This window comes from Gracilinanus agilis, chromosome 2 (assembly GCF_016433145.1).
Source record: "Gracilinanus agilis isolate LMUSP501 chromosome 2, AgileGrace, whole genome shotgun sequence".
Lineage (NCBI taxonomy): Eukaryota > Metazoa > Chordata > Mammalia > Didelphimorphia > Didelphidae > Gracilinanus > Gracilinanus agilis.
Window position 1 is genome coordinate 265,015,990 of NC_058131.1, and position 12,718 is coordinate 265,028,707.

A 12,718-nucleotide genomic window follows, 5' to 3' on the forward strand; every position below is an offset into this window, starting at 1 on the left:
CTCTCCTTTCCTCTCCTCTTCATTTCTCTTCCCTTCCCTTCTCTCCTCTTCTCTTTTCATTTCTCCTTTCTTCTATCCTTCCATATTTTCCACCTTCTCTCCTCTTTCCTTTGTCCTCTCTCTCCCCTCAAATCTCCTCATTCTCTTTGCAATACTCCTCCACAACAAATCTAGATTATATGGTGACAGTGATAATAGAGATGATTGCCTGGTACTAGGATAGAAATACTGCTGTATCAAATTCACAAAAACAAAATTATATTTACTTATCTATTTTCTAAAGCAAACAACACCAACAAAGGAACAACAAAAAGGAGAAAAAAGTCAAGAGTAGCTATGGGTGTGATAATAAGAGAGGCAACCTGTTTTATGGGAAGAGAACTGGATTGGGAGTTAGAAGACTAGAAAATGGAGTTCTAGTAATGGCTCTGTTGCTACTCACTGTATGACTTTTAGTCATAGAGTCAGTTAATATTTTAGAATCTTCAAAGTAGTTTTAGATATAACATCTCATTCAGAGCTCATCTCAAGTTTAACTTTACAAGAGTCCTTTCCTGGGCTTTCTCCAATTGATAATCTTTCTCTTATCTCATAAATTAAATGGATGTATTTTGTATATCTTTTGAATGAAGGTAGCAATGCAGAGTAGTTAAAAAGCCAGCTTCAGTCAGGAAGATTTGGGCTTCTGATACTTGTATTACCCTGGGCAAGTTACACTTAATTTTTCAGTACCCCCAGGGAGCTTTCTAAGACCATAAATTGCAAGGATGTTTCCATTTACATTGATAGAGAGTTTCTTAATCTGGGTGTTCTATATGTCAATCAAATCATCAGTCCAGTGTCTATATATACTTAGAAGTGGCAGTGTTGACTCCCCTGCTAGAATGAAAACTTCCAGACAGCAGGGATTATTTAACTTTTTATCTCCAGTATCTAACACAATTCTTAAAATATAGTAGGCACTTAAAAATGCAATGTGAGGTAGATGTGGCAAAGGCTGTTATCTCTATTTTATAGAAAAGCAAATTGAGGCCCAGAGAGGTCCCTTTACTTTTCCAAGGTCAAGAAGATAATAAATGGCAGGACTAAGGTGAGAAGCCAATTTGTAGTCCTGGTGCCTAGAACTGTCCAAGGTACTTAACAGGGCCTATTTCACAGATTGAACTTCCTTTCTCATTAGGATTTACATACTACAGTGGAAAAAGATGACATAGTCAGAACCAAATGTAAATGGCACGATGTAGTACCAGGAAATTTTCTACCCCAAACATCTTTCCCCCTCTTATCACAGTGCCCCAAATTCTGCCATTAGAATTTCACTCATCATTTTGAAAACTTTTCTACCTATCTTAGCCTTCTACTAAAATGTAAATGCTCCTCAGGCTGAAGGAAAGAACAACATAAGGTCTTATGATTCATTATCACTTTGAAGGAATTTGAATCACATAATTTGAGAATCTCAAATTTATAAAGGACCTTAGATGTAACCTAATCCAATCTTCCATGCATGAATATATAACAATCTTGATAGATGATCACCAAATTGACTCTACTTAAATATTTTTGGTGAGAGTGATTTTATTATCATAAATCTGGAACTAGAAAGGATCTTAGAGGCTATCTATTTTAACTTAATTTTAAAGATGATGAAACCAAGACCCAGAGAAGTTTGGCAAATACTAAGCTATCTCATGAGACAACCTGTCCCATTAGTTAATAGCCAACAGAGAGCGAGATGGGTAAATGAAGGTAGGGAATAAGTAGAGAGACTAGGGGACCAAGAAGGAAGAAAGGCAGAGTCCACCCATTTCATCATTTACTCAGACCTCAAAGGTAGAGATATGAATTCTCAAGGAAGAAGCCCAGCTATGCTGATATACTCAGAGGAGCAATATTAATATCCCTTTACCCTGGGTGATCAAATCATTAAATATTTTACTGTGAGGAGAAGGAGGAAAGCCAGTAGAAGGGACACCCAGCCCAAGATATATTCATGTATATAATTATACTCATCACAAAAGAAGAAACAAAATGCTATATGTATACTATCTCACCTGATCCCATCCCATGGTGAAATAAAAAGCAGGGATTCACAGGTAGGTAAGGCAAATGCCTTCTATGATTGTGGTTTGCTTCAGAAGAGGTGAGAGATGGAACCCTCATGACAATGTTAGGATATCTACCATCACCCAGACACAAGTGCTTCTCATTTAGGAAACAAAAGAGGTGAATGGTGTCCACTACTTTGGCTTTGAACTGATGATTCCCCTTATTCAGTCAAATGCTCCTGACTTACTATTGATAATTGTACTACCTCAATCAATGGATATACTCTTTTCCTTCTGGCCCTTCCCAAAATCATTTTGTCTATCTAGTCTTTGATGACCTTTGTTATGTTAAAAAGAATTTGCTTCTAGTATTCTGAATATTATATTCAGAATTATATTATTGGCTATATTATTGGCCTCCCTTTCCCATCTATTGACTCCCTCCTCCCCTCTCTGTCTCCACCCTCACCCCCTACCATCTCTTCCAGAAACAGGGACCCTTGGAAGTCTCACACTTTTGTCTCATCCAGCCATTTCCAAACTATATCAACTTCTCTTCTGCCATCCTTCTCACATCAGAAACTTGGACTCTATGAATAGAAGAACTCTGAATTTTAGTAGGTAAGCTTTCTCTTTGTCTTGCCTAGAATCAGGCCTCCACTTCACTTCTCAGTCATTACCAAACCACCCTGCAATCTACACCCATCTAGCTTCTCTTTGTGTATTATTTCCCTTCATTAGATTAAAATATGAGGTCTATAAGAGCAGAAATTGTCTTGCTTGTTTGTATTTGCATGCCTAGTGCTTAGCACAGTGCTGAGTACATAGTAAATGCTTAATATGTATTTTATTGAATGATGATTCATTCAGAAGAAATAGGAAACAGAATTGTAGAGGCAAAAAATAATCAGTGTATAGGTCCATAAATGAAAATTGAAAGGCAAGAGAAATATTTCTTTAAAAAGTGTAGTAGTGGGGGGGGGGCAGTTGGGTAGCTCAGTGGATTGAGAGTTAGGCCTAGAGATGGGAGGCCCTAGGTCCAAATCTGGCCTCAGACACTTCCTAGCTGTGTGACCCTCAGCAAGTCGCTTAACCCCCATTACCTAGCCCTTACCACTCTTTGGCCTTGGAAACAATATATAGTTTTGATTCTAAGGCAAAAGGTAAGGGTTTAAAAAAAAGTATAGCAGTGAATTTTGATTAAGAAATGGTAAACAACATCAGAGAAGTTCTCTAGGTTGAATCAGGGTCCTGGGCTAAAGTTAATAGTAAATAAATATTTATTAAGTACCTCCTATGTGCCAGGCACTATGCTAAGCCTTGGGGATATAAATGGAAAAAGAAAAGATAATCCCTTACCTCTAGGAGTTTACAATCTAGTTGGGAAGACAAAATACAAAAGTAAGCTGAAAAGCAGTGGACAGAGATGGAGAGGAGGGACCCAACATTAGGGCATTGTGGAAAAGGCAGTCAGAAAAGTCCTAAGGTGGTGTAGCCAGATGACAAATAAATCTGAGATGAAACATATCCTTAAATGAAGGTTTGGAGTTCATGGTCCCTCCCTCCAATTGCAGAGGCATAATGATGACTTGAAGGACCCAAGGATCTTACCCAATGATGAGGTTACCCAATAATAAACTTCCTATAGCATCATGGAAAAACCAAATTAAAAGTAACAGATTATCAAGGACAGAGGTAAGATAACTCAATTCTCTAAGTAACTTTCTATTTAAGTATCTATAAACCTAAGTACCTTTGTAACTAAGTACCCAAGTATTAAATACCTAATTTCCTAAGTGTTGTGTACATAAGTACCTAAATTCCAAAGTACTTAATTATTTAAGGACATAAGTACTTAAGTGCCAAAGCAGCTAATTACCTATGGACTCAAATACCTAAATGCTCATTTACCTAATTACCTAATTAACTGATTACCTAAATACCCAAATGTTTCTGTCATCTACCTAAGTGACTAAGTACCTAACTATCTAAATTGCCAAGTGCCTAAGCACATAAATACCTATATGCCCAAAGGCCTAAGTGCCTAAGAAAATAATTGCCCAATTACCCAAGTACCTAATTGGCATTCTTAAGGGCCAATAGAGTCAGAATAGTTGAAACCAATTCAGCTGCCTCAATCAGGTTATATTTCCGTTCAAAGGTACCTAAATAGAACATACATACCTATGTACCTAATTACTTAAGGACTTAAGTGGCTAAGTACATAATCACCTAAGTACTTAATTCTCAGAGGTAATTAGTATATCTAAGTATCTATATTTAATCCAGTTCAAATGAAACTGGTTTAAACCTGTACAATCCAATTCTGTGTTAAACATATTCCATGTAGTTTTATCTAATCTGTACAGGGATCAATACAGTTCAAAGGTAGTACCTAAATATCTAAATGCCTAAATGCTTAATTAGCTAAGTACTTAAAGCCCTAAGTACTTAATTGCCTGGTTAGCTAAGGACCTAAGAACTTAGTTTCTAAGTACATAATTACCTAGTTATCATACTAATTACTAAGTACTAATTACTATAAATGCCTATATCCAAAGTAGTTCAAACCAGATGGTTTTAAATCAGTTATAACCAGAACAGTCTGGTTCTAAGCAGTAAAAAACTGTTAACTCAGGTTTAAACTTTAAAGGTATTATCTAAATAGCAAGTGTCCAAGTATTTATATACCTAATTACCTAAGGACCAAAAGTCTTTAATAACCCAAGGATTTAAGTCCTTAATCACTTAGTTACCTAAGGACCTAAGTACTTCAATACCTAATTTCATAAGGAATTAAGTACTTCATTACCTAAGAACTTCATTATCTAACTGCCTAATGACCCAAGTACTTAATTACATAAGTACTTATATATATAACTAATATATATATAACTAATTATCTAGATGCCTAAAGACCAAGGTACTCATTACCTAATTACCTAAAGACCTAAATACTTATCTAATTACCTAAGGACCTCAATACTCAAGTACCTAGGGCCCTAATTACTAAGTACTTATTTTTAAGTACTAATTATCACAAGTGCCTATGATTCAATGTAGTTTACACCAATCCAGTAACAACTAGTTCATTCCAGTTCAAACCAGTTTAATCTGCCTTAAACTAATTAAATGGTCCCTTAAGCTCAAAATACCAAAATAATATCTAAGTATTTAATTACCAAGCACATATGTGTCTAAGCACTCAAGGACAAAAATACTGAATTATCTAATTACCTAAACACCTAATTACCTATGAATTTTAATACATAATCAAATTCCTATATTTAATTATACCTAATTACCATACTGAAGTATATATATTTAATCTTGTTCAAAACCCTCTGGTTCAAACCCGTTAAATCTAGTTTATGACCAATTTAATACAGAATAAACTGGAATAATTCAAAGGTTTCTAAATAATACCTAATTACCTAAGTATCTATCTACCTAAGTACTAAATGTCTAAAGACCCAAGTACCTAAATATCTACAAACCTAAATACCAAATTTCATGCCTATGTTCAATCCAATTCAAACCAAATTGATTCAATCTAGTCCAACTGGTTCAAATCATTTCAAAGGTTCCTAGTAGACACCTATGTGCCTATATGCTTAAGTACCTATGTACCTGTTGGGTTATAAAAATCAGGTAGCAGAAACTATCTCAAATAAAGAAGAAGGTTGTAAATTGTCACATGAGGTAGCCAGAATGCATATATGTTGCTGAATGCATGTATGCAGGTAGCATGCCAGAGAGATTAAAAAAAAACTTTGGTTTCTTCTTTTTACCAGATATTGTTGCCCGTTGAAATAATGCTGATACAAGTTTTTTTTCTTATCTTGAAGACATACTGTTTTCAAGAACATCCAGAGATCTCCTGTCATAATCCTACAGTTTATCAGCAACTCTTTTGCCTCCTCTTTCTGTTTGCAACCTTGTGGGTTGGCAAAATTATTTTCCTTTATTATTGCATTCTGTTATATTTGTACACCAAATTTAGCCCCTTAACTTTACCTTTTGAGACTATTAGTAGTCTCACTCTTTCCTCGATATTCCCAAAGTGGTACCAGTCTGAGCAAAAATGATATTCCTCTTACCAAATAGATAATAGGCCCATAACACATGCACAAAAGTAATTAAATAAGCAAAATTACTTGCTTATGACAACACAGAAATACAATTTAGTTGTAGTTTTAGAGGTATCAAGTCTTTTAGCAGTGATAATGATCTGTTCCTTCAAGTGTCTGATTAATGCATCTGTGCATGCCCTCTTCTACCTCTCCCCAGTTTGGCTGCCCCCAGGAAGGACCTAACTCCAATCAGGATGCTCTAGCTTTCACTTCTCTATCAACCATCATTCATATTCTAGGGCATTTATGGAGATTCTGTAGTTAATACTCCTAAAGCTTGCTAATGATAAGAATTAGTATACTTTAGTAAAATCTGATTTTTTTAGTAACCTAATCAGATTGATCTTCCAGTAATTAGTTCATTTGGTGAAAGTTCAGACCTTATGGAGCTAACCTTATAAACAAGAGAGTTGTAGGAAGAACAACAAAATAGGCTACCCAATAAGGTACTTTATACTTGCATCCCATTATTGCAATTCAGAGATGCTGAAGCATTGCAACAACAAGATTCATTATATAAATATATTTTTCTATGAAAGGAAGGAGGGACATGATTGTAATGACATCAAACCTGTTCCTTCAGGCTTAAGCCTAAGAGAATGAAATGACTTAACATAGGTATAGCAGGATAAAGCATCCTTAGTTCTGTTCGATTTCAGATGGGTCAAAGATAACTTTTTCAATGGCAATTTTATATCAAAGTTCCACATTATTCACAGAGTAGCATGGCCAGGTTTAGGATTAACCAGGAGGGAAGCATTCCTATTCAAAAAGGAAACAACACAATGAAGAAACTGAGTCAAAAGGATCCCTTTCCTAACTCACTCATGAGTTAGGGCCCTGTAGATTACCCTCAACTTGATTCAAGACAATTCTGAAGGATTTAGGATAAAAAATGCCATCTACCTATAGAGAAACAACTGATGGAGACTGAATGCAGATTGAAAAAGACTTTAAAAAAGTTTCTTGTTAATTTGTTTTTGGTCTATGCTTTCTTTTGCAATATGACAAATGCATAAATATGTTCTGAATGACTGCTAATGATTGTCTTCTCAAGGAGAGGATAAGGAGTGAGAATTTGATGTTGCTTTTACATGCAACTGGAAAAAAAATATATAAAAATTTATAAAATAAAAACAAAAAGACATCCAGTCCTTCCTGAAGCAGTTCATTCCACTTTTGGATAGCTCTCTACTTGTTAGGAAATTTTCCATTATATCATGTCAAATTTGTTTCTACAACTTCCATTCATTGTTCCTTATTCTGCCCTCTGAGGCTAAACAGAGCAATTCTAATGAACTTAAAAGGTGTGATAGCTTTTCAAATACTTAAAGACAGCTTTCATCTCTGCACTGTGATAATTTCTCTAGGCTAAATTTCCCCAACTTCCTTCAACCAATCTCCATGTGATATAAACTTGAGTCCTTTCACTAATTGTGTTCCTCTCTGGATACTCTCTAGTTTATTACTGTTGGGCCCAGAACTGAACACGGTACTCCAGATGGAATCTAAACAAAATTTGAAGAGTTGAAAAGTTCAGAAGGACCTCTATAACCCTGTATTTGTGCCTCACATAATTCATCCCAAGATCACATTAGCTTTTTTGGCTGCCACATCACACCATTGACTCATATTGAGCTTGCAGCCCACTGTGTCTTTCCAAAAGATGCCTCATTTTTCTAAATCTGTAGATGTTTTCTTAGGCAAAGTATTATCTAACCATGCCTCCCCCATCTTGTACTCATGAAGGTGTTTTTTTTAAAACTGAGATTATTAAATTATTAATTTAATTTCACTACATTTATTCTTAATTTCAACAGTACCAGCTATGTTTTCCCATTCTACTAGATGGTCATTAGCTATATACTATTGCAGGTGATAATGGACAATGTGAGTGTATGTATAAAATACTGAGAATAGGACCTCCTGGTTAAACACATACTTATATACACAGTAGTGGGTAATTGAACTTTCTACCTTCTCTATATAATCTTTCATGATTTCCCCCAGTGGCTCTTGGCACCATTTGTATCATTTTGAATAGATTGTCAAACCATATTCAGAGTGCTGGGGAATGAGTCTCAACTTATCATAGATGTCCTAAAAGAAATGTAACCAAAGTTACAACTGAAAGATCTTTACATCAAAATCTCAGCACTTGCATATAAAAACAGTACCAAACCCTACCACAAGAGAGCACACATCTGGAAAAGGAATGGAAGAATCCAATGAAATATTCTCTCTCTCTCTCTCTCTCTGTCTCTTTCTGTCTCTCTCTGTCTCTCTCTGTCTCTCTCTGTCTCTGTCTCTCTGTCTCTGTCTCTCTGTCTCTCTCTCTCTGTCTCTGTCTCTCTCTCTCTCTGTCTCTCTCTCTCTCTCTCTCTCTCTCTCTCTCTCTCTCTCTTTCTCTTTCTCTCTCTCTCTCTCTCCTTCCTTCTTCCTCCTTCCCCTCCCCCTCCTCCCCTTTCGACTGCTACCATGAGAGTTAATGCACCAAGGAAGAAAAAGCACAAAGTCACATTCAAAGAAGAGCATTCCCTCTTCATCTGTATCTTTCTGCATATCCATGAAAAATTTACACTGACCAAAAAACAACCCCCCCCCAACCCCAAACTAATTTAAAAAACAGGTATTGTAGAAGCTTCTTCTTAAATATCACCAGTAATGCTGCACAGTGTATTGAATAGGGATTTAGCCTTGAGTTCAGGAGACCTGGCTCCAATTTTCATTTCTGATAAATACTACAAATGTATGACTAGGCAATTTACTTAAATTAACAATACCCTAGGCAACTCCCTAGGACTATAGATGATAGAACAACGATGTATCTACATTGATAGAAGAATGTCCTCACTGAGACTTCCCTACACTACTGAAATCAAAGGGCTTGATGACAAAATACAAAATGCTGACCCAGCACTTACTATAATGATGGTTGAAAGCTGCTTACCTATCAGTATCTTCATGCTTTTCACCACCTAAGTCCTGAAACTGTCAACTCCTCTGTTTTATCACTATTATTGACTACAGTGCTAATATTGCTAATACCTTCATAACATATCTTTTTATTATAGTTGTTTATGACTTCTCAATTTCCCTTCTAAATTGTGTTGTTTTTTTTTTTTAAAGCAAGACCAATGTATAATTATTTACCCCTTCTCTCCATCTCCTCCCCCATTCTAGCACAGGGCTGGGAGCAGTAGTTACATAGGTGCTCATTAATTATTTGCTGAATCAAGTTGAACATAGGTTATACTGTACCTATATAATCAAATGGCTCTGGGGGAAATGGGAAAAATAATTATGACTCAAAATTAAATGGTATTTTAAGCTCTCCTATGTATTATTCTAACACTAACTTTGAAAAATATGTAGTGTAAGTATTGTTATATTCACTTTACAGGTGGGGAAACTTACCCAAAATAACAAAACTAGTAAACATCAGAACTAGGATTCAAATCAAGTCTCTCTTGATACCAGGTATAGTACTCTTTCCACTACAGTATACTGATATTCCTGAAAAATGAAACCATTCCAAGTTCATTCATTCATGGGTTTTGTTTTGTTTTTTTCACTCTGTTTAAAGACATTCAAAGATAGGACAGAAGACTCCTTAGTACTGGGACAGACTTGAATGAAGCCATCCCTTGGAGTCTAGTGGGATCCATTCAATTGTAGTGGTGACCTGGCTTTGCTTCCATAGGAAAAAAGAAATGCTGTACTGTCTGTAGCTAGTTGGCAGATACTTGGTGCAATGAAAAGAATGTGAGCTTGAAGTAAGGAAACATGGATTCAGCCAATGTTCCTATCTTCATAACACCTCTTCACATAGGTTCCCTTCTCTCTCCTCACATGGCCACCAAGCAGGTTTAGATCCTTTTCACCTCTCACCTGAATTGTGATATATATCTATCTTTAACATCTATGTAGAATTTGCATTAGAGGCTGAGCAATAGAGAAACCGATGAGGAAGCTATTATAAATATTCCAAGTAAGAAGTGATGAGGGCCTAAACCAGCATGGTTTGTATTTCATATAATATATAATTATATACATCATATCTGATTTTGTACTATAATAATTCATATTATATAACAGTTTTATGTCTCTGTGGAGTATGTGTTGGAGAGTGACATCTTTATATGTCTGTGTGTACATATATTCCAAAATGTAGGTCTGGCAATGTTCTTCCTTTGTTCAGAAAGTTCCAGTGACTCTGTATAGAGGATCAGATATAAACCCATTTGGCATTTAAAACCCTTCCCAACGTTGCTGTAGCTTGTCTTTCTAGCCTTATTACACATCATTACCCTTCACAGACTATTTGACCTAAATAAACTCTCCTTGTTGTTTCTTAGACGAAACATTCAATTTCCGTTTTCCAAACTTTTGAAAAAGCTGTGCCCCTCTCCCCACATGCCTGAAATGCCTTCCCTCCCCATACTCATTTTAGAATTCCTAGGTTTTTTAAAGATCAAATCGTACCATCTGAAACATAAGGCCTTTCCCAACTGCTTGTATTTACTGTGTATATGAAGTGGGCTGAAGTGTGCCACAAACCCTATCAAATAGCCATATACAATCAAAAGAATATAGAAACAATAACTAGTTGATTAGAATGGGGTTTCCTTTCAGGTAAGACAAAAGAATTGCTTAGATTCACACTTCTGAGAAAACTCTTCACATCATTAACAGTTTTAGACATAACCTAGGTCCTTGGATGGGATCTCTGAACAGCAAACACAGGTGGTTCAGTTCTTCAGTCCCACAGGACTAGGTTCAAATGATACTCAATTTCCACATTACTGCTTTCCTTTGGAGTCTGTGCAGAATCAGGCAAAAGTGACTTAAAGTTGCTCCAGGGTATTCAACCTATCATTAACATGTCATTTATATTGAGTGAACCATGAAGTAAAGCTATGAAGGCCATAATGGACCATTGGGTAAAGTTACAATCAGTTCCATGGAAACAGGGGGAAACAACTGCCTAAATGGCCCTTTCCTTTGTAACTAAAGATAAAAAGCATTCCAGAAATCTCTCAGAGCCTTTCCACAGCCAGTCATTTCCATTGCCATGGCCTTTTTCATCACTAAGCCTTTCTATTACCACAGCCACTCTATCACCAGTGTCATTCCACTGCTTTCCCCTCTCTTTCAATAAATTTTGCTCCCTGGCCACAGATGTTGCCTGAGCCATTAATTCCTTTGACAAGACCCCAGTCAAGCTCCCACTTCACATATGCTTATATGTAAACATGTTGTTCAACCTTGATTAAATGCAAACACTTTGTGGGCAGGGACAATCTCATTTTTCTCTTTAATCCCAATGCCTACCCTGGTGCTTCGCACATAATAAGGACTAAATACCTGTTTGTTTCTTGTTTGTTTTATTGAGTGAATGAGATGATGTTTGTATAAACAGATGACAAACTTTCTGTGCTCCAAATTCCTTTCCTTTATAAAAGGAATAATTATGCCTGTCCCATCTGATGCTGACCTCAAGTCTTCTGGACTCCAGGTCCTGCTCTCGCTCCCCACTACGCCACCTAGCGGCCCCCACCCCACCATGTACCCTTCCCTTGACCCCGTGACGAGAAGTTAACTTAGATGCCCTCCAAAGTCCCTTTGACCTCACGTTCCCTTTAGAGGTATGGGGATAAGGAGACGTGGAAGTAGGGAGAGAGGGAGGGAGAAGCCTCCCCTTTCCATGGCAACTACGTGGCATGCGTGGAGGGGCGTGACGGCATCACGTCTTAGGAGCCTGACGGGGTAAACGCGGAAGTGCAGCCCTTCACCCACCCTTCCTCCTTCCCCTTCTCCTCCCCCACTTCCTCCTCTTCCTTCTCCTCCTTTTTCTTATCCTCTCCCCACTTTTCTTTCCTCCTCCTCCCCCTTCTTCCTCTCTTTCCTTCCTACCTCTCTCCCGCCCTCCCTTTAAGAGCCTGCCCACAATGCCTTGCAAAATGCAACGTAGCCGGAAGATGGCGGCGGCGGTGTAGATGTGAGGACCACGGCTACCTAGGATCCTCCAGCGACTCTTCGCCTTCTTTGGCCCCGGCGGCAGCGGAGACTCTGACCCCTCCTGCCCCAGCCCTCATCCCCGCCGAGCCCTCTTGCCGCCTTCGATTTCTCCAGGTAACCCCACTGCGACTCTGAGTTGCCCCTTCCCTGGCCTCAGGGCAGCCCCTAGCCCTGGACATCCCCCTCCCAGTAAGTTACCGAGTGCAGGCCTCGCCCTGGGCGGGTTGGCCCTGACTTAGATCTTTTCACTCAGTTGGAATGAACCTACCTGTTCGAGCACGGTTTCTTTTTCCCAGGCTAAGACTCCACCCCCACCCCCTGAATCTCTATCCGCCTGTCTGGTCCCTGTTTCTGGGACATCATTCACCCCCACCCCCCCACCCCTACGAGAGGTTGACCTCCTCTTTCTTACCATAATTCCGACACCCTTGCTGCCCATGACACCACCACCACCCCCCCCCCCCCCCCCCCCCTCTCTCCCCCACTCCCCCTCCCTCCCCCCCCCCCCCCCCCCCC

General features: G+C 38.1%; 1 protein-coding gene across 2 annotated transcripts in view; it reads left to right on the top strand.

The window, feature by feature from the left end:
• The first annotated feature begins 12,096 nt into the window (after positions 1-12,096).
• Positions 12,097-12,718, top strand: part of ARFGAP1 (ADP ribosylation factor GTPase activating protein 1) — a 32,786-nt gene continuing 32,164 nt past the window's right edge. For both annotated transcript variants that reach the window (XM_044661169.1, XM_044661167.1), the window contains exon 1: positions 12,097-12,316. The gene's annotated coding sequence lies outside the window, so the exon portion shown is untranslated. The remainder of the gene's footprint in view (positions 12,317-12,718) is intronic.